This window comes from Corapipo altera, unplaced genomic scaffold, assembly GCF_003945725.1.
Source record: "Corapipo altera isolate COAL_440 unplaced genomic scaffold, ASM394572v1 22, whole genome shotgun sequence".
Lineage (NCBI taxonomy): Eukaryota > Metazoa > Chordata > Aves > Passeriformes > Pipridae > Corapipo > Corapipo altera.
Window position 1 is genome coordinate 15137525 of NW_020884886.1, and position 27247 is coordinate 15164771.

General features: G+C 39.5%; 1 protein-coding gene across 13 annotated transcripts in view; it reads right to left on the bottom strand.

Moving 5' to 3' along the window:
- Positions 1-27247, bottom strand: part of APBB2 (amyloid beta precursor protein binding family B member 2) — a 178433-nt gene that overhangs the window by 113056 nt on the left and 38130 nt on the right. For all 13 annotated transcript variants that reach the window (XM_027642569.1, XM_027642570.1, XM_027642579.1 and 10 more), the window contains exon 2: positions 6867-6963. The gene's annotated coding sequence lies outside the window, so the exon portion shown is untranslated. The remainder of the gene's footprint in view (positions 1-6866; positions 6964-27247) is intronic.

Below are 27247 nucleotides of genomic sequence, written 5' to 3' on the forward strand. Positions count from 1 at the left end.
GTCTCTAATTCATCAGAAGTGTGTTTTTCTGAAATTTAGCATTTCAGTACTTCTGCAGCCAGATCATGTAGAGCAAGCTGAATTCAAGACACTCATGGTCCCTTGACCTTAATCCCCCGCACAGACGATACATGCTTTCTCAGTAAAACACACATGCTTTTTATATTTATTATGAATTGTTATCTTAATGCACATTTTGTTCAACCAAACAATAAAAGAAAATATCAGAACATTCTGTGTACAATTATACAGTCAATATATATTTTAACACAAAGAAAAGCACCATCTATAATACTGGCAAGTTTGTCATAAATAGAGTTAACTTCATTCCCTCCAGTGCAGCTATCTGAACTGATATCAGCTAACAATCTCAATTTTACTCGCTCATTAGTGAGAATTTGTTAAGTAGAAACAAAGTTCCAGATTAAAAAAAAAAGAACAGTGGTGCTCTGAGCCTTTGGGGCTGCAGCCAGGTTAGGCTGTAAGCCAGAAGGAAGCCTGGCAAGCTACAGAACTGTGCTGGAGTACAAAGGTATTACATGATCAAAGCAATCATTGCTGGGTAAAACAGATCTCCCTGCAACACCTAAACCAAGACAGTAGTATTTCAGACACATACTCTGAACCTCATTTACACCAAAATCCATGAAAAACATTTTTCAAAGCTGACTGTCAGGTAAAAACAGTATTTCTAAATGAGAAGATACTTATTTCTGCTGAAGTTAGAGATGCCACCATGCTTTTTTTTTTCAGTGGGAAGCTTTCCAAGCAAGCTAAGTTTTCTCTTCTAGCATTTCACCACTACTCTTCACTTTCCCCTTCCCTGTATCTTATAGGAATGAACACAGTGTTGTTGCTGTCCTTCCAAGAATAGGTGCAAAAATCGGAAGACAATTCTTAGACAAAACAGAAGCAGATTCCCCAGAAAAATGTTGTAATTTCTGTGTTTGCCAGCTCTCAAATAACTACTGGGATGAGCTACAACTTCTTTCTCCAAAACCAAAAAAGTATACCACCTCTCCAGACAGAAAAACAAAACCAAACCCACCACATTCTAGATCTTGCTGCTATCCTACATTAATGCTGAAACATATCTTAAGAGAATGACTTTGTATTATTACTCAAGACAAAAATTCCCAGTCTACCTATTTTGTCCACTTGCATCTAAATGATCTAATCCAAACTCCCTGTGTTTTACCCTTTCATGGAAGCAATGAGCCCAGCAGAACCCACCTACTGCTCAAAGTCTGGGATTTCAAGCCAATGCTATTTTTAACTCCCATGAATAGTAGAAAGCCCTCAAAAGATAAGTTGAGCATAACAGAATTGAGCCCAGCTGGTTTTCAGGGTGTGAGGACAGAAGAGAATTGTAAAGCAATACAAAAACTCTGCACTGACATTTCTCTAAACAGTTCCTTCCGGAACAGTTGCTCCATCAGCAGCAGACACCTTCTGTGACTGTCCTTATCTCTGTCCCAAATAGTGACTTTCTATCTCAAAAGTAAAATACAAAACAAAACCATAAGAATTCTGTTTATAACTTATTATTCATTCCTCTTGTCAGAATTTCCTACTTTTACTGAACTCAAGCACATATCCCTTGTCTGCAATGCAACAATCACAGCATTAGCTGTTGCTGCTCCTTGGTGACCTGGTGGTAGCAGATGCAGTAACAAATGCAGTGTGGGTTGAATTTTGATGCTTCAAGATAGGGATTCCTCTAAAAGTTTACATAATCATTTTTATATTAAATATATATTTATTATATAAACCTATGACTCACATAAATATAGCTAAAGCTTTATATATATTTATATTTTTGTGTGTGTAGCTGCTTCCTGACCACTGGACAACCTGCTAAAATACAATTTAGAGCAGAGGAATGACAATGAAGTAAACTGTTACTTTAACAAAATTTCATTTTACCTGTGGCAATGGAAGGCTGTAAGACACTAAAACAGGCTTTCTCCATACTTGATTTTGATCTCAGATGCTGTATACAAACTTCAGCAGCCCAGACAAGCCCAAGTATTTTCAAGTATTTTTCAGAGACAGTAAAATAAGGAAGACTTAGGGAATGGACAATTATCAAAGCTATTGTACAGGAGCTTTGATGCATAGAAGGAACCACAAAATGTTTACCACGGAGGAGGGAAAACACAGATTAACCAACAGAGTGGAAAATACTGAATGATAAAAGGAATTTTCAATTAATATTGTCATTAATGATCCTGCCACAAAAGGTATCAGTGAAATCTGGTGACAAAAAATTTGGACATTGTCCTGGAAAGAGAAAGATCGAATCATCAAAAGGAAAACTGGATGCCAATAAGGAGCATAAGAGAAATGTAATGAAGAACAAAGCACAAGATAATTTATTCAGGGAATCACTAAGAAATTCTGCTGTCAGTGTTGGGCTGTGATTCAAATGTTTGGATATGATGGAAGGAGACCCAGCTACCTCAGCAGGGTGCTGCTCTGAGCTTCTAGTCTGATGTATGCATGGGGGCAAGCAAATTTGTTCTCTGGTTACAATCTGTCCTGCAGAGCTGAGAAAACACTGATAGGGTCGTGGGAGGTAACATCCAGACCTCATCTGAAACAGCCCGGTAGCATCTGGTCCCTCACACACCAGGGATTAATGGAAAATACAGGGAATTGGAAGATAATCAAGGTGATAGATTTCTGCCTTGTACAAGGATATTAAAGGTTTGTTTTACAGCAAAATGAAGGCCAAGAGAAGAAACAAAAACTTCAAAGTGTAATGTTGGCACAAGGAACAAGTTCTAATTTCCAGCCCAATATCGGAGAAAGGTGGTCCAAGAATGACTCTCCAAAACTGTATAAAATCATCTAACACTACCTTAAAAGTTACAAATTCTGTAATATGATGCAAGTAAGAATCTGAATGGAAGGTGACTTTTTTTTTTAATTGACATTTTTCTGTGCAATTCACAAAGAGGTTAATGAGAAAGTTTAGATTCAACAAAAAAAAAAAAGACAAAAATCTAGCAGGGTTATAAAGGTGGTTAGTGAATAACAAAAATGTCTAAAGTTTTGTTTTTTTTTTTTTAAAGTACCAAAGCCAACAAAAAAAAAATCACCTAAGATCTAGGGTATCTTGTTTCAAAGGATAACATGGCTTTCATCTAATAGGATTTGGAAGAAACTGTGAACAGATTTTTCACTCTGCCTTCTGCACAATTTCTTGGCTTTCTTACTTCTCTGAAGCAGCTGAATCCAGGAATGACTGAAAGCAGATGAACTATTTCTGAGGTATGATTCAGGATTTTAATCTCTATTACTTCCCCCACCACCACCCTTTAAAAGTCCCATTTTTTAGGTGTAGCTCCCAAGCATGTGTCTGAATGTCTCAGTTCATCATAAACTCGACAAGTGCTACATCTCTTTCCAACATCATCTATTTGTTGCTGAGCTGAAGGAAGGTCTAGAGTCTTATTTGTAGGAAGCAACTCATTTACATTTCTCACTAGAAAACAATTCAGACCTCTGGGGCTTGTTTTGGTTTTTAACCCACAAGGATATGAAGGGAAAAGAAAGTCAAAGTCATGAGGAACTTATAAGGACAACAGTGCTGTAGTATACAAAGAGAGTACACAAAATAAACCTCTCCTTTGTTTCCAGTTTTGGGAGGTTTTATGGCAGAGCCATTTGATATAGAGAACTGTCATACAACATCTCTATTGACTAAACAGTTGCTCATCAGCCATAAAAACCCTCAGCATTTTAGTAAATAAATAAATGTTGGAAAGAGTAATTTCTGTAGCATCACAGGGAAAAAATTACTTTCAGTTAATGAAATAGGAAATAAAACCCCAGTGGTTTTTAGGTCTTTCTAGAAGGAAACCACACAAACTACCTCTATAGCTTTATAACAAAACCTCATGATTAATGTATCAGTGTCACAACAAAACAGAATCATAAAGTCATAGAATTATTAAGGTTGGAAAAGACCTTTAAGATCATCCAGTCCAACCACTAACCCAGCACTGCCATGTTCCCCACTAAACCATACCCCCAAGTGCCATGTCCACATGTCTTTAGAACACTTCTAGGCAAGGTGATTCCACCGCTTCCCTGGGCAGCCTGTTCCAATGCCTGACAACCCTTTCAGTGAAGAAATCTTTCTTAATATCCAGTCTAAACATCCCCTGGTGCAACTCAAGCCCGTTTCTTCTGGTCCTGTCACTGGCTACCTGGGAGAAGAGGCCAACCCCCACTCACTACCACCTCATTTCAGATATCTGTGTAGAGTGATAATGTCCTCCCTGAGCCTCCTTTTCCCCAGGATAAACAATCCCAGGCTAAACAACTTTTGAAAAATTTAATGAAGTAGTAATTGCACTGAAAATTGTATTGAATTTTTTTGTCAAAGTACTTGCTTAGCCTCACCTTCCCTCAAAAACAATGTCTAGAGGAGACAACCAAATCATATAATGTAGGATTTGTAGCTTTTTGAACTGAAAAAGTATTTGAAACCATTGTGTAGCATATTGAGATATGGTCAGCCTTTTAGGATGCAGTCAAGATAGGGTTCATTATGTGCAGTTATCACATAAGAGTTCTATCTTTCTTGATGGAAGAACTTATTCTTAGAAAAAAAAATATTTTTTTTTAGTATTAAACATCTGTCAGAATAATCAGAATAGTTTCATATTGTTGCTGATGCTTCCTAATCACGAGCCATGAACAATCACATTAAATATTGCAATGCTCCATTAAAAAAAGCAATATATTTAACATTTGCTAAAATGTTGTTAATTTCTACCTCATGGTACCTTTCTCCATTTTTTGACAAGTAAGATGAGTACGGGGACAATAAAATACCACCTGAAGACAATCAACCAGCTACAATTCAATTATTTCTTTTCACATCTCTCCTCTCCCCAACACTCTCTCCTCCTCAAGGCAAGAGCTGTGTCCTTGGTTTGCAAGAACAACTGCTAACAACATAGCAAGAAATTTATTTATTTAAGTATCATTTAGCTACACTTCCCAGTACTACACCTGCTGCTGCTGTTACCAGTGGCAAAAGTGATGACAAATAATCACAGCACTGGGAGCAGAAGCAGAGGTTATTCCATTCACCTGCTGCAACCGGAGAAGTTCCCCCAGGGTTTCCTTCACTACATATTGTTAACAAAATCAAGCACCAAAAACTTAGCCTGATTTCATAAATAACATCTTTCACAAACAAGCAGCTATTCTTTCTAGTTCTAATCATTCTATAATTCTGTGATTTTAAGTGATGATAACATAACAGGAACTTTCTGATAGCCTGTGCTGATTAATAATCTGCATGACAACTCTATGTTTTAGAAGGATACTGCTTGATTCCCACATAATAATTGAGGCTCTGTCAAGTAGGTATAGAGACTAAATCAAAACAACCTGAAAAAAGAAGTTGCATCATTACCCCAAGCCTCCTGTGTATTACGGACCACTAAACCTGTTTGATTAATATACACAAAAAGCATGAAGACCAAGATTAACCCTGAGCCTTTCCATAAGAGACATCTTTACTGCACTGGCTAAAACAACTGCACACCAACAGGAGACTAGCCCAGGCTGGCTAGAGTCTCATCATTCCCTTTGTGCAAAGACTGCTTTAACAAGAAATACCTCATTGGAGTGTAGCTTTATTTAGGGAAGAAAAAAGAAAATTAACCAAAAAACCCCCAAACCCTAAAACTTATGAAATTCTTCAGGATGAGAAGTTCTTTCTAAATAAGGAATTCTCTGCAAAAAGTAATATGAAGCATGAAAGATCATTTTCTAAATCCGTGTCTAGATACTGGCATTTATCTTCTCTCTATATTTTGACTAACCAGCTAAAGTGGAAACTCACAGGATGAGAGTTTGCAGCTGTGCGCCCCACAAGTAAAGCAAGAACTCGAGGCATGCATAAGATTTCTCAGTGGCTACAAGGCTCACATACAACTGAAAGCTCTGCCAGCTCACCTCCACAAATTAGGACTGTACAAAATAACACCCTTGGTAAGGATCACATCAGCAAAAGCCCAGAAGAGTGCTGCTGAATTTCAGGAGGGTAGAAAGGAAATCCTGATGGAAAAACTTACGGCTTCTGTCAGCAAACAGTGCAGTTTTTTTGCAGAGCTCTGCCAGTACAACTACTTGTATGGCACAGACAAACCTACAGACATGCTTAGCCCAAGACTTCCAGCTAACAGCACTTTCTTTATGAGTAAACAATTCCAGACTTCTCGCATATCTTATTTCGGAAGATGAGAAACCCTGTGGCTTGCCAGGTACTGGTAAGTACATCCCCAGCCTGCAAAGTCACATGAGAAGGAAGGGATAGCCAGCAGAAGCTGGTGTTGAGCGTGGCACCAGGTAATCCCTCCACATAGACAGCCTCAGCTGGAGTCACAAAGTACTGCTGCTGTGGGCCTCACTCCCACTCTGAGACCCACACAGAACCATTTGGATATGTTGCAGGAGACTGCACTTCTTGAACTGCACAGGACACTGATATCCAACACAGGTGTCCCCATTAACAGATAGCATTACTGACACCATACAGGAGCAGCACTACTATGAATGTGTACAGCCTTTTCCCACATGAGGTGCACAGCAAGTCACGGTACAGATAAACTACAGAAACGGATAAAGCATGAACTCTTGCTGGAGTACTACAAGAACTGGACTACTTTTGTTCATTAACATCATGATAAAAAATTTAAATACTGCACAGAAATGCAGGTACCTTCAGTCTCTGTGCTGGGAGAAACCTAGAAAATTTGGTGTTTAAGACATAGTACATGAAAGTTCAGAAAGAGTTCTCCCACCCCACAGGATCCCCAGAAATGGAACAGGTTACTTACTCTTCCCAGCTCGTTGGTGGAAAGCCTGTACTAAAGCACCAAGTTCTAGAGTCCTGGGCACCAGCTCTCCTTCAGGTCGCTGCAGAAATCAGGCAAGCTGCAAAACAAAAACAAGTCACATACTAAAGTTTTCATTTATGAAGAGTCAGGAAGAGAATAATGAAAACTACTGAGCTTGCAAAGATGCAAGTTACCAGAAGAAACCTGCACAGCCATCCTCTGTGGCAGTGGGAGATGTAAGGCAATGGGAGGCTGGGAATCAGATGAGCACAGACTGAGTAACCCGAGCAGCCACCTTCAGTTTACATCCTTAAAACCATCTGCATTCAACAATGTGCACAGAGGAGAAGCAAAAGCAGAACAGACGGATCTGTGTATCACAGTGCAGGGATCTTCCCAAACCAGGCAGGTGTCATGAACTGCTGCTGGACTATGGCAGCTCGGGCATGTTAAAACACGCTGCAAAGCACGCTTTAAATTCTCTCTCCCTCCGCACTGCAAAACAGACCTGCAGTTTTCCCCATGCACAAACACTGAATATCACAAAGAAAATTAACTTAGATGATAGAGATGAACACCAAGTTAGGAAAGAGTAAAATGTGCTCAGTAAACAGTATGTTCATAAAAAATCATGTTTTCAATTATGCTTGTGTTCAGTAGACATCAACTGTATAATTTATTTTTGCAAGGTCTGTATGCTGCACCACAGTTACTCCACCCCTTGCAAATGATTACATTAATGCTATGGCATTTGGTACTGAGAAATATATTGGGATTGTCGCCACATAGTGACAGAAACACTGTTATCCCCCTCATCAAAAAATGCTCCATCAGCGGCACCAGATCTGTCAGTCAAACTGTGCTCTAGGATACAGGGTATTATTCAACTTTATATTTGTTCCCCCATCTGGAGAAATTAACTATGAAAGACCAAAGATACAAATCTCATCTGCTGTAGAGCTTCAATAATATTTTTTTTATTTTGTTAAAGCAAAAGCCAGACTAAATCAAGTCAAATTAGATTCCATTTTAAAGAGAGATTTATTCCTTTGTTCTAACAGAAATCCAAGAAGTATAAATCCTAGAAAGTATTGAGACAGAACAAATCATTTAAGAGAGCTAAAAACATTCTTGCTAAAAAACATATTTGTCATTTGTAAACTTGAAATTAGAAAAACCTTTTTATAAGCCAGCTGAAAAGCAATTTTAAAATATAAAGCTTTTTTAAGAAATCAAGAAAATATATTCACACTTTATTATTAATAAAAAAATTGCACTTTAAAAAAAAAAGGTATTCAAGGAGGCAGGAAGAAAACAGACCAATGTTCACTAAACTAATATTCTAACTTAATTTAGCAGGCACATTTGTGGACTTTTGTATCAGATTATCAGATTTCAGTATTCAAGAGAGAGGAAAAAAAGAAGAAGAGAAAGAAAACATGTTGTTAACATCTTGATACCAGGAAAGCCAAGCAACTAGCAAGTTCCTGATGCTTGCGATTCATGGGTTTAAAATAAACAAAGCTTTCTGCATTAAATGCTGAGACCCAAAACTTCTCTACAGACTGAGCATACATGCTAGCATTCCAAATAATTTTAAGGGGTTTCTTCCGAACATAATCAAAGGAGATGCATCTGCCTGTGTTGGCACAGCCATTTTTATAATTAATTTTTTTCATCCTATATATAAAATGTAATTTGTTTTAAATCAAGCCTAGAGTAACTAAAACAGAAACAGTAATCAATTCAATAAAAAAATTAGGCAACAACTCAAAAAGCTTTTTACACCTGAAAGAAAACAGTTTTATGATCCAAACTAAGACAGGGTCAGCCATCAGTTCTGAGATCAGAGGAAAACCTGAAATACAAAGTAAGGGTCTCAAAGGTTGGAAAAACAGCCTCTTCAACAAAACAGTAGATAGAAAATTGCAAAACAAAGTTTCAACAACAGAAATCTGACCTCTGACCAAAAGTGATATTAACACTAATGGCACAAATTCCTGAAACTGTGTTGCCACACACCCAACATTTTCTATTTCCCAGTTGAGAATCCCCCACCCTGTCCTTCCCTTCCTCTGCATGGTGCTGAAAATGTCCACTTCTCCACCCACATTTTTACCACGTTGCCTGCCTTGAAAATCGGCAGACTTAAAAACAACTTCAGAATAAAGAGAGAAATTTTTTTTCTTCCTGTTTATAAATCTTCATATTTCAAGAAAAGCTCAGACAACCAACAAAGTAGCCAGCTCAGTCTCCCAGGTCTATGCAAGCTGGAATAATTCATTTAGGACTTTATTAAAAGCCGTAAATTGGAAGGCAGATAGCATGCAGGCACTGATACCCTTCTTAGAGAAGGAATCGGCAAATGCAACGCCCACAGATGACACAGTAGGAACATACTGTTACCATTAATAAAATAAACAACTGGCTGGTTGAGGTAATAACAGGTGCAAGTTTAAAAAACTAAATAGTCCCTATTTCCTCCTTTTGCAAAAATGGGGCTATAGCTACATATCCTTGAAGTGAGATTAGATATTTCTAGGTACTTGGATTTCTGTGGGACACAGATCTGCAATCCAGTTCTCAGCTAGCTTCAGAAACAAGTCATCTCACAGGTGCCTGTGTGCAACCTGATCTTGAGCACATTACAGAATTTCAGTTACAATAATAAAACCAAACACCAGTAAGCAAAGAAAAAAACTGGGAGTTATTCCCAACTCATAAGATGCTAGAACAAAACATACTTTTGTATATCTCTCAAAACAGAGACAAATCTCTACCCAAGAGAGACTCCTTGCGGATTTGTAACATCTGAACTCAGACCAAATCTACTTTCTTGAAGTTTAGCAGGAATTTACCAAGTAAGGAATCACTGCAGCTTTTCCCCCCCTTCGCTGTAGCCGTGCTTGTGCGTGGCAGCTTCCTGACAACAGCTAAGAAGGTTAGCTGGTTTGATTGCTCTCCTTTCCAACCACCTTGCTCTTCGTAAGGAACTTTAAAATTTAGACTAAATATGAAAGAGGCAGGTTCCTAATCACCGAATTTCAGCTGGAGTAATTCAGTACCAAAATAGGTTTTATACTTCAGTAACTCTTTTTCCTGAAGCGCACACACTATATAGGTGGGTTGCTCAGCAATGACATTGCATTTTTGTTCTTGTCTTTAAATAAGGAAAAGTCCTGCACCAGCAAGATTCTCAGATGCTACTGTTGACTTAAACTGAGATACTCTGATTTAAATCCACTTAAATATAAAAACCGACACAAATCTCCAAAATATTCACCAACTCTTCCCCCCTTTCCCATTGGGCAACTGCTTCTCAGATGGGCTGCAGGAAAGAGCAGCCAGGCTGGTTTAGAGGTGGCACATCTCTCCAGGGAGAGCAACAGATAGTTTTCCATTTCTTCACCTTGAATACTTGTTTTATAGGAAAACAAACCCATCTATTTGAATACAAATTTTAAGAATTCTATCACTGGAGCATTTCTGTGTTCTTTACAGTGATGTCTATACATTGCTTTCAGATTGCAAATCTGTCTGTGTTGAGCAGGGTGAAAGGGTGTAAAAGCAGTAACATTCAAGTCAGTAAGAATCCAGTTGCTCCTGGAAAAATAACTACAGATTTCCCAACTCCTGTGATTTTAGAATGGAAGTACAGTTACAAATTTATGTGTAAAGCTGAGGATATTACATATCTACATTACTCATCACACAGAGATGAGAACTGGTAGCAGTATGACACCGGTGAGTTTTCACACTGCAGCTTCCTCTAACGCACACACACAGACATGCAGACATGCTGCATTGACATTATCAAGACTAGTGGGGTCTGCCTTAAAATGTCTTTAAATAAGAATCCCTGGATCCTACCTACTCCTCCATTAAAATTTCACCTCTTCCTTCAATTTCATAATAGAAGAAAGAAGTTATCCAGCATAACATCAATAATTAATAAGTACAGTGTGGTCATCTATTTTAGGGATAATTTTTTCTCTTTCCTTCTAGAAAGCACATTACCAGTTTCTAACTCAAGTCCATCAGACAGCCTCCCAGTAAGCCTCATGCAACAGCCCCGAGAATCCAGGCTGCTGGGGTCTGTTTCTGAAAGGAGAGGAGAGCTTCATTTTGTTCTGAGGTTTCTAAGGGACTTAGTCTGGAAATAGCTCTTTAAAATCACAAAAAACCAAAAAACCAACAAACCAAACCAAACTAACAATGACTAAAAAAATTATGATTTTTTAAAATAATAATAATTAAAGAAAAATCTGCCAAGTGTATTAACAAATTGCACTTCAACCTGACAGACGTGGAGGACTCTCATCAAAGATGGAGTGGAGGAGAAGGCTGCTGTCACACCTCAAGAATTCCCTGATGCTTTTAGCATCTACCTTTCTCTGCATCTCACCTTCCTTGACAGCAGTTTTTGCTCAATCCACAGAAGGAAGCACCTAACACATTAATTCGCTTACTGCCCTAGAGAGCCAAAAGGAAAACTGCATCACTTAAATGGTTTTACCTTCCCAAATTTTTGAAGGTCAGGAAGAAGCTTTCTTTCACAATTAGAGGCTAAAACACTGAAATGCACATGGCACTATTTTATTTATGAACTCTGAGAAGTGCAATAAAACTGAAGAGATTTGGTTTACCACTACTTGCAGGAGGGTCTCACTCTTCCCCTTCCAGGTTAAAAAGCATATTCTGGATACCTTCCTGGAAAGGATAGGTGGAGGCCTCTGGTCCTCCTGGGCCAGCAAGAAACATGAACATGGGTCTTTTGCCTCCCCACGATGAAGACTGACCAGGGGATTACTGTAGAATAGACAGCAAGGAGGGAAAGTCTCAATATTTACGAAGGATACTAAAGTCTGTCCCCTTCATTTAAGAGATTCTTTTTATTAAAAATATCCAAACTGGATATTGAAAGATAGATTTTGTTCTTCCTTTAAAGTTTTGAACAGAAGCAGGCACGTGGGAGTGGGGCTAAGAAACTTTCATGCCACTCTGGACCAAAACTATGTTTTCATTTTAGCCAATCCTCCCCACCACTGCACTCAAAACACTGCACACCTCCACATTGCCAGTGACTGTTCTCAAACACCACGGTATTATTTTGGTCCTTTGGCTGCATGACTCACTGCTTTTCTCAAGTCTTACTGTTTGCCAAACTGTGCTGCACAGACAAATCAGAAGAAGCCAAAGCACTGGGTGACACTGAAGCAGAATTCCTCTTCAGCCTCTGACAGGCTGACATCTCCCAGTGCACAGCACTGGCTTCAGCTCACATGGTCCTGTCAGACTGTGCACCCCAAAAAGCCCACTTTGATTTGTGTTCTGCTGCTACAGTTACACAGAAATCAGACCATCCTACCAGTAAAAACCTTTATGGAAGTACCCTACCCTTACAGCCTAAGGGAGTTGGTATTTCCACTGGTGAGTAATCCAGCTTCTTATGGGTGAACCAGATGGCCGTGGCAAGGAGCTGTTCCAGAAAGACAGCTGCTGCTCTGGTCTAGGTCTCAGCACACATACACCCAACGTGCAAAAGCCAACAGAAGAGGGACAGAGCTTAGAAACATCCAGAATACAGCTCCCACACTTCAGAGCAGGGAGTTTGCAGTGTACTGGCCACCCTCCCAGCAGCACAATGAAGCCCTGTGTCCCCCCTTTCTGTCCCTAAGTCTATGCCCCCTCTGCAGCTTTCATTATCACTGCTATTGTGACTCTCAACAGATAAGTTGCTGCTATTACAAAACTGTCTGAGCAAACATCTGGCCTGAGGCTGACAGTCTCCAGGTTATAATGCCAAAAGCACAGCACAATCAACATGGGGTTATCGCTCAACAGCAACTCTTCAGGCACAGTCTGAGTACCACTGCAGCATGGCTTCCCCCCAGTGGATGGCAACCAAGCCATATTTTCTGTTTGCTCATCCCTCCTCACCCAAACTTTGGAGCTTGTAAAAGCCCAATGCACAATTTGCTATTAGCACGTCAGCAGTAAAACAAGTGTGCTTTGAAAACACTCAAGGAGCTGAATTAAAAAGAATTGTAAAAAATTTAGAAGTGGAAATAAACAAATTTGAATCAATATTTGAAAAGAAAGTAGCCTGGAATTTCTCTCAAAAATGTTATTTTTAGCACAGTGGGGTACAACAAGGCTAGTTGAACAATTTTCCAAATATATTTTAGGAATAAAGCTTACTTTCATACAGGCATAGTCTTTTAAGGAAGGAATTAAAAGCTCATATATATGACAGAGACCAACCATGAGGGTTAGAAGCAACTAAAGATGCTCCTCCACAAGTCGCCTGGAGAGAAAAACATCTTCAAATGATTTGACTTTTTAGCAGACATACCATACTTTAGACCAGGTTTTTTCTGTCACTTAGAGAGAGACCTGTGGGTGATGAGCATTCAGGTCACACACACCTTTTCTGCAGCAACCCACAGCACAACTATTCATGTGATAAACACCCACCTCACAGCAGAAGCCAGTGGCAATGAATAATGCAGGAGATCCAGTCACTCTACCACATATCATACCCATGGGATATGGAGGCAGCATTTTAGCTTAAGTCATCCTTCCCCCTCCAGGGCACAAGCATGCTCTTTAGTTATTCCCTCTCCACCTCCAGTTCTGCACATACATTAACAAGTCAAACCCAGCAAACCAGGACAAGTAGTTGCAGAAGAAATAGGGACACAAACACAAATGCAATACACCTCTCACAAGATCATGTTAAAATATTACAGCATCTGCTCAACTCAACAGCTCCACAAACCAGAGACGATTTTCCCAAAAAGGTAGAGTCCATTGTTCACACTTCCCAAGAGATGTACTTTTCCATTATCAAGACAATAACTCCACAAAGCATTAGCTAAAACAGGATAAATTAAAATGGAGCCACGCTCAGCTTTAGCTTGTAACCTTGCCTGAATGAACGCAGATACACTGCAAAATTGAAGGAAAATCTGAATTTGCAAGTCATCTCCTTTTAAAAAAGGCATTATCACCTATGCTTTAGGTACAAACTCCCCAATAACTCATTTAAGTTATTCATTCCTGTTCTGAATACTATTATTACCGTATAATCCTCCACAACCCCTCTTGATATTCTCCAGTACTTTCCACAGCTTATGCTGCACACCACAAGGCACTCCACCTTAGAGCACCATTGGTACCTGCCACGCCAGGGCAAGGCACAGAGCTAAAGAACTCCCAGGACAAGGCACTCAGCAATGTCAACTTGGCTTCTCTGGCACTCTTCTTTCAGCATCCTGCTTCGCCAGCCACTCTGCCAGCATGCTTGGCTTTCATGCAGCTTTTGTATTAGCTTGGGCATCCACTCACACTGCAGATTTAATGTGCCATAAGGAAGGGTGTCTTTGTCGCACATCCGAGTTGTTGCATACTATTTCTTTTGCATGATTTTCATATACATAGGAAAATCTACATAGGAAAACTTATCCAGCAAGAGACCAAATTGCATTCAATAATGCCCAGGAAGACTCTCAGACTGCATGCTTAAAATGACTGAACTGAAAAAAAAAGGCAGAATACAGGCTCAAGTCTCTCTCCAGTTTTAGCCATAATCATTTTCAATGATGGTGTTACAAGCACTCCTAATTTTGGCTTCAAAGCCAGTTCAAAGACAATGAAGAATCTTTAACTTCACCATGTACTAACAGAAATCATACTCATTCTGCACTCCAGAGCAATATATTCAAAACTATCTGCCCTACAGGTGCTTACCTGTAAAAAGGGATCATCTTCTCTACCTTACAAGCCCCTCTGCCATTCTGGTTTGGGGTGGGATGAAGTTAAAAAAATATTACAGCGCATTTTTTGTCCACACTAAAGGATCTTATGCAAGCCTATGATAGGTTTGGAACAGACCATCACATATGTGCTTAGCAGTATTAAGGCAGAACCACTATGAGAAGTAGCTAACAAACCTCGTCTATCTCCATCACCTCAAATACAACAACTGTTGGGGGTCTGGGGCCTTCTTGTTTGTTTTTTTGTTTGTCTGTTTTTAACAAAAGAGGGTCAGCAAGTAGTTGGAATATTTCTTGGTCAGAACAGCTGGCGGTTAATAGAAAAAATCTTTAGCGTATTCCTTTATTAATCTTCATTGCTGGTAAGCTGACTCACTATCTAGGGATGATCTCTTAAGAAAGTAAAGATATTTAGATCACATTTTTTTTACTAAAGACTATAGTTCTCACGTTATGCAGTATTTTCTCAATTCTATTAATGATGCAATTACCTGATGAAAAGAATGAGATTAATTTCTTGATCATTTTCAAAAAACATGCATACATTTTCCTACTGTGTCATAAAAGCTGCTATGAGGCTAAAATCTCTTGTCTAATCTAAATATTTTTACTATCTTTTTTGTTTTTTAAACCAACTTGAGGCCTCTGGTAGAAGAGATCCTGCAGTTTCTCCTGAGAAAATGATGATTAACTCTTCCAGAAATGACAGGAAAAGATACGCTTTCCAGGGAAGAGAAATTAGGAAGATAAAAGATACAAAACCATCGTCTACGGAAAAGTCAAGAGAACCACTACCTAAAGAAAAACACCAAGGATGGCTGTCACATGACAAGCAATTTGGTACTTACATGTCAGACATCTAACTCCTGTATCATACATTCGCTTCCTGCATGGACCAGTGACTTCCCATTGTTCTTAATATGACTGACTGCAGAACAGCATTAACTACATCTTTATCTTACGTTATGCAAAGCTTTCCTTGACCATCCTATGGGCTTCAAAAGTTTAATCCTCTAAGTTTAGCCATATTCTACCCTGTAACATTCAAGTATATTCTTAATTAATTTGAAAAACCCTTTCCAACAACTGCAGATAAAACATCACATCCAAAGAAATGCATGCTATAGGACTGCACTCAGCAATTCTACTTTCAAAAAAACTAAAAAACAAAAAGGTATTTCTCAGTACTAACTTCCTCTCATGTATAATTACACAGCCAAAAAATACAATACGCATTCAAAAGTCTGATGTGGTAATTACTCATTAAATAAAAAAAATCCAATCCTGATTATGAAGCTCTTTCAGAAAATGATCACTTTAAAAGTGGGGGTTTTTAACAAAAGAACAACAGTAAGACGCAGTTTAATCAACAGATATACTGCTTTGCCCAAAATCTGTTCATTTATGTTCTTTCCAAGGTCTCCATTCCTAAGGTTTTAAGACCTAGATTTTTATTAGCAAGTGTTTGTGTTTGGGGTTTGTTTTTTAGATAAGCTCACACACATACATAAGAGGCAGCTACGTCTGCATTAAATTAGGAAGTTTCTGAATTAATTTCCTCTTGAATTGGAAAGAAATTTTCCTGCAGGACATCACACATACTTAATTGCACAGCCAAGAGGTTATATTTACACTTCATGTCAAGACCAAAAAGTCAAACTACAGAAATGACGATGCTGCTGCAATATTGCCAAGACTTCAGTAAAATACCCTGTATGTTCCTAAACCACTTTCATTAAAACACAGGAAATAACAATTCAGAACAGAACTAATTCAAGCAGCTGTTACCAGATGCTCAAGAAGGAGCAAAAAAATTCACCATAATACCATACCCTCACTCCAGCTCACTTACATCCCTGTCATTTCTGGCTATGAATTAAAATCTCCTGCCATACCTTTGTTTTATCTAAGGTCTTAATTCCACAGAATTACAATGAATTTTTTCCAATTCATGCAGAACCATCCCCATCAGTAAGAAACCAAGGGGCAACATATATTACCACAGTGAGAGGGATCTCATCTCTCAACACTGTGCTCCCAAATTGATTTTAAGACAGGATAACATGCAAGTTTTTTTTTCCCCCAAACATAAGATTGTTCTGGATACCACTGCAATGCTTTGTCCTAGCACCCTCAATTCAAGAATGCCAGCTATGTTTAGCATTTTGCTTGGAGGTACTGCAGGAATCTAGGGTCAGTAGTAGCCACAAGTGGTCAAAGTTACTCAAAACAGTTAAGTTAATCAGTACAGCAAAAAAATGTAACCTCTTCAACAGAGACAGCAGGGCTTGACAGCTTCCAAAATGAATACTGATAAGGCCTAGAAGCACAAGAGCAATGCTGGCTTGGACAGAAGTTCTGGAGCTGTCTGTGTATTGATCCTCTCTGACTAAACTGTGACAAAAGATGTGAAGTATCATGAAATTAAAAATCAAAAAACGTGCTCTACAACAAGAAGTGAAGCATGCAATAGATAGAACAAACTGAATACTGATAGAATACTGACAGAAAGGTCTTGAGGACGTCTTGAGTAAATCAATGGGAATTTAGCCACCAATTTCACTGAACCTACACTGGAGGTCTGTGCCACAACTGAAAAATAAAATGCAAAACTCTTTTTTAGCTTGAAAGTATTTTTCCTCACAAGAGGTCTTGGAACTTTTTAAGAGTTCAAGTGCAGAGTTACAGCTCTAGAAACAAAATTACCCGATCAACCACCAACCGTGGTTCAATGTGGGCAGCTGAAGTGGGACCACCTGAAAGCCAAAAACATTAAAATTCTCTATCAGACCCTTCAAATCCTAAATGGTGCCAGAAGCTGCTTAAGAAGCACTGTGAGAAGTAAGCATATACAATTTCAGCTGAAGTAACAAAAGGTAGGAAGAATTCCCATTGTTTCCAGTTTACCCACCTAGGAAGCTGGTTATGTTCACAGCCGCTGAGGAAGAACCAGTAGCTGCAAGACTTCTGTCAGAGATAAATGTGTGTGTGTATGTATATGCATATGTATAAGTATGGTGTGAATGGACACAGTCACACATTTTAAATGCCTGCAAGACCAGCCAACTCAGTTTAAAATGAACTTACTCCCATGGTCAAAAGCAATAGTGAAATTCAATATTATAATTAAGCTCAGTATAAACTTGAAATACGCATAAACAAGAACTGGAATAATCTTTAATTTCACGCAGGCAGTACTTAAATAAGAACACAGGGTCCTGGACTTGACAGGTTAAACTCCAAGTATGAACAGGCAATGCTCACCTCAGCTTAAGGAATCATTTTATGTAGTTTCATCTGCAGAAAGTAAAAGTCAAACTTGCTGTTCCACAGTCAGCAGAGTGACGGTAACTGTACAGTTTTACATCTATGCTGTTTTAAGCCAACTGTCCCTTTCAGCAGCAGTTGGCCTTAGACTGGCTCAGCCACCTCATCACAGAGACACAGTCACAGGGATGCATCTTTTTTGAGGGGTTAGTTTTCAGTTGGGTCCTCAAATTAATCAGCTTGGACAGGAGGTCACAAGGGTGCCAGGGAAGAGGAGAAGGCATGCTGTAATAGCTTGAAGAAGATGGACTGACACCACTTAACAGCTGCTGTCGGCAACAGGTTTTAAAACATTTCTTTTGGAGCAGTCCAAAGTGATGTGAAACCGTGCCCGTAATCTTTCACCATGCCTTTAAACTTCATTGAAAGATGTCACATCTGGCATGTGCAACAGGCCAGGAGCAATGCCAGCACTAATGACTTGGATGACATCTGTAACCTCACCAGCGTGCTCAGCTCTTCCCTGCCTGTTTTTTCAGTATTGTTTAAAAATAGAAGGATAAAAAAAATTAATTGGTGTCATATAGGAAGCTTACAGAAATGCACTCATCCTGATCTAATTTCAGCACAGACAAATAGATCATCCTCCTCCTCCTAAGGTCCAGGAAGATGAAGTAGTTGACATAGAGACTTGTCAACTACTGCCTGCTCCTTACCACCTGGGAAAGAAAGCTAAAGCATGACCCCAACATCAGTTATGCAAAAGTCCCCTCCAAGGATCTAGAAGTTTCTGGCGTTCGCTACCCACAGTAGCAGGCATTTTTAAAGAGATGTCATTTGTCAGAACCATCAGCCAGGCTGGGCAATACTCAGCAGCCCTGGGAGCTTCAGCAGATACAGAAGGTGGAGCACAACAAGAAACCATGGGGTTTCACTTATGAGAAACATCATGTAAGTCTCTATACACTGGATATCTGGTCAAAGAAACATTTACGCGACAGAGACGCCAGTGTTCCTGCAAATCGAACAGTTTATGCAATAGTTGTAATGGTACTGAAATAAAAATAAAGCTTGAAAAAACACCAACACTAGTTTAAAGGTAGTTGAAGTTTAGAAAATGTAAGAGAAACCAGGGAAGTGTTCTGCATCCCTTCCTAAGGGAGACAGACAGTGCCACAGGCAAAGGTACTTTCAGTCACAATAATTTAAGCATAATCTTAAATCAATGGAGAATGCTTTGGTGTAACTGAGGGGAAAACTTTGTTCATAGCAGTAATTAGCAGACAAAAACTGTTCCCAATGAAATCAGCAGTGCTAGGATTCTGCACTCTGGTTTCATAATTAAAACCAGTGTTTTTTTATATTCCTTTTGAATTACATATACATTTGGCAAGGTTTTTATAAAATCTTTAGAGAAATCAATGTACAAATAAATAATGTTTTTAAAAACCACCACATACCTTCCATAGAACATACCAAGACAGGTATGTGTTTAAAAACCTGATTTGAGAGGATACCTTAAAATTCTCAGTGCATTTGTGCCATTCATCACCTGCCATCTTATCTCCTGGGATATTTATCACCAATCATCCTTCCAATGTATCCTCTTCCTGTCTGTACTTCTAACAAGCAGCTTGTGAACTAGCTTAAAGATAGTCTGCTAAAAGAAATTAAAAAATAAAACCTATTTCTAGTTACCAAAAAAAAAAAATCCATAACTAGTATAGTATAGCACAGCAAGCTGCTATGTGTTTAAACCTTAACAAACAGGATTATTAAAAAATCCAGTTATTGCCATTCAGCAAGTATTCTTAAGAGACAGACCTTGTTGCTCACCTTTTTGCAAGATCACTGTATCAAAGCAGCAGGAACTACTTTGAAAAGCTCACCATACTCCACAAAATCACAGAATGTGCTGAGTTGGAAGAGACCCACAAGGATCATCAAGTCCACCTCCTAGCCCTGCACAGGACCATCTCAAAGAGTCAAACCATGTGCCCAAATGCATTGTTCAAACGTTTTTTAACTCTGTCAGGCTTGGTGCTGTGACCACTTCCCTGGGGAGCCTGTTCCAGTGCCCAACCACCCTCTAGGTGAAGAACCTGTTTCTAATATCCAACCTAAACCGCCCCTGACACAACTTCAAGCCATTCCCTCAGGTCCTGTCACTGATCACCACAGAGAAGAGATCAGTGCCTGCCTCTCCTCTTCCCTTCACAAGGAAGTTGTAACTGCAGTGAGGTCTCCCCTCAGTCTCCTCCAGACTGAACAGACCAAGTGACCTCAGCCACTTCTCATACAGCTTCCCCTCAAGGCCCTTCACCATCTTCGTTGCCCTCCTTTGGACACTCTCTAAGAGATTAATATCTTTCTTGTATTGTGGTGCCCAAAACTGCACACAATATTCAAGGTGAGGCTGCACCAGTGCAGAATAAATACTGGCCTAGAAGATAAAAGTCTCAATTAGGGATACCTGTACGCAAAACTCAAGACTGCAGAGGTCATTGATTGGGAGCAGACTGTTAGATTACAAACTACATCCTTCTTCAGTGGTCAATGTACAGGCATATGAAGAATTATATTTAAAATTTAACACAGTTTTAAGGTGGTTGGTACAGTCAGCAAAAACAGAGTTTCCAAACCTAACAGCGTGGGGTAGCTAAATTACGGCAAGACCAAGTTATTTCACTATAGTGCTGCATTAGCTCAGAAAGGGTTTGTTTACCTCACACCTAACAAAGACTGGACACACAATCTTATGAGGCACTTCCAGAGCACTAACAGACCAAAAAGCAGCAGCAGTTTCTCTTCCCACTTCTTTATAAGGCAGAGAACAGTTAAAAACCCACACACAGTTGCCACCTTTTTCACAAGAAGGCTTTCAAAAATCCTGTAAAGCCCCAAAAAATCTGTAACTGCACTAATTCTGTGAATCCTGACAACCAAGAAAGGAAATGACTGTGCTTTATGTAAGCCAAGTAAAGATTTCTGATGGTTTAAATAAAACAGACCCCAAGAGAGGAAATAAAAGTTACCCAAGTCACCTGGCACATTTAGCCTGTCTCAGGTATGACAGACACCAACCCTCCCAGACCGGAGACAGCATTTTCTTGCCAGGGTCACATCCATTTCCCTCTTGGTAAAGAATAGGTCTAAGTTATTTCAATTCTGCCATTGTCCTAGTTTCAGCATATGTTCTGATGTCTTATTTGTAATTACTTATGCTTCTCAAAAAAGGAGAGGCTATTAGGTAATAAAAAATTACCCCAAACCATCTCCTCACTTCACTAATTTTGAGACAGATCAATGCTGACATTAAAATGAACAAAAAGACTTCTAAAGGCATAACTTTTAAAGAAGATGACAATCATATTTTCCTTCAAATTAGCATACTTTTTCCAAGCCAGGTCACTATGGGGAGGCTGACATTGCCTGGACACCAGGTGCACACCAAAGCTGCTCTATCACTGTCCTCCTCAACTGGACAGAGGAGGAAAAGCTCCTGAGTCAAGATAAGGACAGGGAGAGGTTACTCACCAATTACCATCATGGGCAAAATGACCTCCATTTGGGGAAATTAATTTATTGCACATCAAACCAGAATAGGATACTGAGAAATAAAATCAAATCATTAAACATCTTTCCCCAATCCCTCCCTTCTTCCTGACTCCATGGCATCCACCTGCTCTGGTATGGCCTCCTCCACAGGCTGCAAATGGATCTCTGCTCTCCCGTGGACCTCCATGAGCTGCAGGTAGACAGCCTGCCTCACCATGGGCTGCACCATGGGCTGGTGGTGGTAACCTCTGCTCCAGCACCTGGAGCACCTTCTCCCCCTCCTTCTGCACTGACCTTGGTGTCTGCAGGGTTGTTTCACATACTCTCACTCCTCTCTTCTGACTGCTATTGGTGTTGCACAGAACTTTTTACACCTTTAAACCTGTTTTCCCCAAGGCACTAGCACCATGTCTGATGGGCTCAACCTTGGCCAGCAGCAGGTCAGCCCTGGAGCCAGCTGGCATTGGCTCTGTCAGACACGGTGGAAGCTTCTGGCAGTTTCTCACAGAAGCCAACCCTGTAGCCCCTCACTACCAAAACCTTGCCATGAAAACCCAACACAGGCACACAGGCCTGAGATGCTGCCAGGCCTCCCCAGCAGCCCAGGCTGCAGCCAGTACCACGCTTGCCTTCTCCTGCCCTTTTTGAACTCCCGTGCCATCCAACAAGTGAGGAGCCAAGCTGTACTCAGACTGTGGACAGTCTAGCCAACTGTTTTATAACTTCATTATTAAACAAAGGGCATTTCCCTGTAAATACAAATATACAGCATAGCACTCTGCCCTTTCCAAACATGCTGCATTTTTTCCAGCTGTGAGGACAGGTTTGATTTTAAATAGTATCTAAAAATTCTGTTTACCATTTCTCATTTTAAAAGTACTACTGCTGCTTTGCAATTAATGTCAATTTTCAGATGCACAAAACAAGACCAATGGTATAATTTAACCTAACTTAGTCAAAGCTTGTCTTTGTCTGATGAAAATACAAGTACCACAAAAAATTTAAAATACCGTACTGCCTTTGCATATTTACAAAAAATTCAATTCCTAAAAAAAAACCTGTTTAGAATACTTTTCTTCTGATTTGTCTATTACATTAGCAAAGCTGTTTCTAAATTTTACTAAATAAAATAACAGCTAGAAACTGAATCTAAAGAAATCACACACATCTTTTCACTACAGACCTTCCCCATGACACAGAACGTAGCTTATTCACCGGTTCATAGATACAATAGGGCCCTGTTCAGCGCAAAGGTGGCAGTCAAGTTTTATGCAAAAAGAAAAAAAGTGACAGTGATTACTGGAGGAAATGAAACATAAGAAGACTGATTACAGTTGGAAAAAAGACAGCTACTACAGAGGTTTTAAAAAAGTGATTTTATTTCACCTGATAGTGGTAAAAGATCAGATTCTTCTTTTGCACTTAAAACCTGTTTCTCAAGACTCTATCTCTTGTTCAGAGATGAGGTTCAGCAAGGATTACATTTCCTTTATTTGAACAGTAAGAGAGCACACCTGAAATGCCAATAAACCTCAGACTTCTGTAGGCTGAATCGCCCTCTGAAGTACTGCAAAAGGTAGATACTTGCAACCATACAGCTGTATTAGTTAGCTACAACTTACCTAATACAGGCATCTGTATTTATTTTCTTATGCATCTGTTGAACCAGTGTCACAAGATTTCTTTAAATATTAAACTAGTGAAAAATCATAGCTGAGGCTAAAAAGAGAGTAACAGCACAGAAGATCAAGGATTTTATATTACTACTGACAATGAGCAGGGCATTCTAAAAACTGTTTCAGCTCATAGCAGGATGGTTTACAAACCTATTTTAAACCACAACCACCACATATATTACCTGTGGCTTCTTGACAGGTGTGTTAAAACAACCTGGAAGACAGAACCTGTAACACCTTTTACAAATGTATTAGTAACTTGTTTTGACACTTAGAGACCCTCCACTGAGGTATATCCCGTGCATAAAACACGCTGAGTTGGAGGAGTTCTTCTCTCCACAGTTTCCAAACCATATAAACCAGTAAATGAGGCATGAAAAGATACAAACAAAACCAAAGTCACCTATTACTCACAAAAACAAATAACAGTCAGAGGACACTAAAGACTAACTATTCATATTCCAAAGCCCCTACAAGATAAGATGGATGTTCAGGAATTCAGCTAAACCTACTCACATGAGGCAGGCAAACTGAGTGAAGAGCCTACTGTCACCTGCTGCCGTAAAGCAGCTTGCTGCCTAGAATCACACTTTTTGTAATCTTCTCAACTCCTAATTTCCAGGACAGTAAAGTTTTGCTGAAAGTCTGCAAACAATATCCACAGCCACTGACAAAAAATAATATGCAAGTATACACTATCATCAAAAAATCTAAGCTACAGTGTTATTTTGTCCTCTTACTGTTTCCTTCATTTCAGGCAAAGGTAATAACAAAAGAAAAAAAAGGCAGCTGTATAAAGATTGCTTGTTTTAAGTGATAAATGAAGCAGCAATTTATGTTAGCTAATAACAAGGCAAATGTACTGTATCAGCTTAACATTCCAAGGCATAAGAATAAACAAGTAATAAATACCCTCATTTGAGTGAAGCACAAAGCTAATATTAGGATAAATCTCACAGAAAACCTAAGAGTCTATAAATGGTCCTGACCCCACTGCATTTTTTCTAAAGCAATCCATTTAGTTGCTCTGTTTAGTGGAATGCAGCTGTGAACAACAATAAACCTGAAACTGAACAATTCACAGAGTATGATAATGTATATATCTGAGCCAGTGACTGGACCATGTAAGGAGCTACCACTTTCCTAACAGAGAGAGCCTTTCAAGTAATTACTGCACCAGCTCACTGGTGATCAACACTGCAATCCACAAAAACAATTTCCCTCAGCAAGACGTCTCAAAACAGGGCAGATTTAATCCTCACTCATTTTACTACACTATGGTTAAGCGGCGAGCAAACATGCAGCAAATTAAGCCAACTTCTTGGTTTAGATCAAGAGACAGTAAAAACAGCTCAAAACTGATAAATTGTTACGGTATCTTGAATCACACTTTTCCCTTAGCAAGTTGCAGGAGAGGATGCTCAGTGTCTTACAGAATATAACCACATCCTTACAGGATAATACCTACAATGGCTAAATAACATTATCAACAGGCATCTACTTGTAGAGGTTTTTCAAAAGCATCTAACAGTGATACAAAGTTCTGTGAAAGGATAAATTTTCATGGTGAAAGAGAGAGAGCTGAGCTCATGCATATCTTGGCTCTCCATAGAGATGCTGCTGCTGCAGTGCACCCCACTGCCAGGACCGGCTGTCAGATGAGCTGTCAACCCAGTGACTGATTTAAACTGGACACCACTTCAGCAGTCTTCCACAACACAAAAGCTTTATACTCCCAATGCTTATGCTAGGGAAGTACAAGAAACATTATTCTCAAAGTCCATTCATGCTTTGCAGCTTTTCTTTTCTGACAGATTACTACAGTGTTGTATACCTGATGTCTACAAAACTCAAGGCCAAACTAGCGTCAAAGGTCCTTAAACTGGCAGTGGCACAGAACTGCTGCAATTTAAAATTAATAAGGAAATTCCACCACGTAATCAACAGGATAATTACTTTATATGTGCATTGTCTGAGGAAAATAAAGAGGGTGAGTAAAAAAGGCTCAGTACCTCTGCTGATGGAGGTTCTGTAGTGTTAAGAGGCAATTTCTCTTGTGAGCATGCAGTAGAGGTCAGCCACCTCCTCATAACACCTTAAAGGAAACTCAGAGATCTAACACTTCTGGGAATTCACATCCACAACACAGGCATAAAATAAGCAACATCCGACTGAGGTGCAGATCAGAAACAACAGCAACAGTGATACACGGCAAGGGACTAAGAATTCAAGAGTAGAAAGCTGAATTTTTACCTTCTATGAAGTGCTGAATGGAGATGAATAGCCACAGAACTGAAACAATGGGGCAGGGCCACATCACACAACATGTGTGAGGGGGAAAAACAAAAAGAATAAAGATAGCCTCTTCATGCAGTAACTCAGTGGCTTAGCTGCAATACTAGTTTTTATTTTACTCAAATCTTTTTATTTTACTCAAATCCATTTGGCTGAAAGGATGCCCTTCAATTTGTGAGAACTCCTGTCCCAGTATATGCATACAGCTGAAGTTCTTATTTCTGCAGCAGTCAACATGGAGTGGATTACACACATCTACAAGGCTGCAAAGTTGGGTGATTTCACTTTACACTCCAAGTTGTGGCAATTAAAAAATAAACAAATACAGAAAAAAAGCAGTATTGTTCCTCTGCAAGCAGCACAACTCCACCTCCTCATTCATCACCATGCTACAGCATGTCCTGTGTACCTGGACATGACTCATGAGTACTGCATGTGGGTATCGCACTGACCTCCCTGCCCTCACTGAAGTCAGAAGCTGGGGACTTTTAAAATTTTCACCTTCTTTTCCAAACTCTGGTTTATTAGTTCTGTGCTGTTCTGTGAATCTCTGTTCCCTTGAAGAGAGGAACATAGCAGAGCCCTTAACCTAAAAATGTTTGAATTTTGGTAACTGTTGAAGAAACAAGTGTGGGGAAGTGGGAGTGAGGTATATTAAATATTAAATTAGAAAATTACTTATTGTGAGGACAGGACAAAAAAGAGATAAAGCTGTAAGTTGTCAAACACCATGTATAAACCAGAAGTCAAGAAAGTATACTATTCGTTTGCAGTTGAAATTGTTTCAAACGCATTTAAGTGTATTTCAAACTACATATTATATCTGGGCATTAAACTATAATTATTTGGCAGTGTTGTACCTAAGTGCCTTAGAGAGAACTGCCTTCAATTTTGATGAGTTACTGGAGGAAAAGAAAAGCAACACCATATTAGCTCAAATCTAAGGAAAGAACTGCTTAGCTAAAATTCCACCACCTACTATTTCTGCAAGCATCTAAAACCACGGTCAATAGTCTCCAGAATTGCTGAATAGGGTTTTTAGGAAGTGGGACATGGGGGAAAAAAAGCAGAATAAAATTGCAGATCCATCAAAAAAATCACTTTGAGTTCAGATCAGTTTCTTATCACAAAGGTTTCGTAAAATTGCTACTGAAAAAACTATTTCTCTTTTGGCAGGACATCAAGAAAACAGACTCAAAACATTATGAAATACCCATTAAATAATAAATATGTCCCCCAGATACTCTTGACCTCAAAAACAAATGGTCTCAGTCACAATGAACGATACCTATATTATTCTTCTCACTTTCAGAGGTACATTCAGGCACCAATCCTCTATGGGATGAGATGTGATTTCCCTATGGAGGCACCTCGAAGCAGGCACATTGGTCAGAGCAGCTTAGAGTGACACAAAGGTGAAGCACCTTCCACGGTCACTTCTCCTGCACACAGAGCAGAGAGCTGAAGGATGGCAACAGACCAGCACCAACCTCACCGAATAATGGCAGTCACTGAGAAGGAAGAGCTGACCTCCAAACACTGCCCTTGTGGAGCATCATCCAGTTCGTTAAGAAGGTATCCGTGTTTTCTGGACAAACGCAGCAAAATCAAGAGGTGAAAAAACCTCAGTACCCACCCAGACAGAAATGCCAACCACCTCACGCAGCCACAACTGCTGGGGCAAAGTGGGAGTGGTGAGAAAGGGGAAAAAAAAAAAATTCAAGGAAGTGGCATTAACCTCCCCATCCCTGAGTGCTGCCTCCAAACTTGCACCAGGATGTTAAGTAGCTATTGGAATGCCAACACC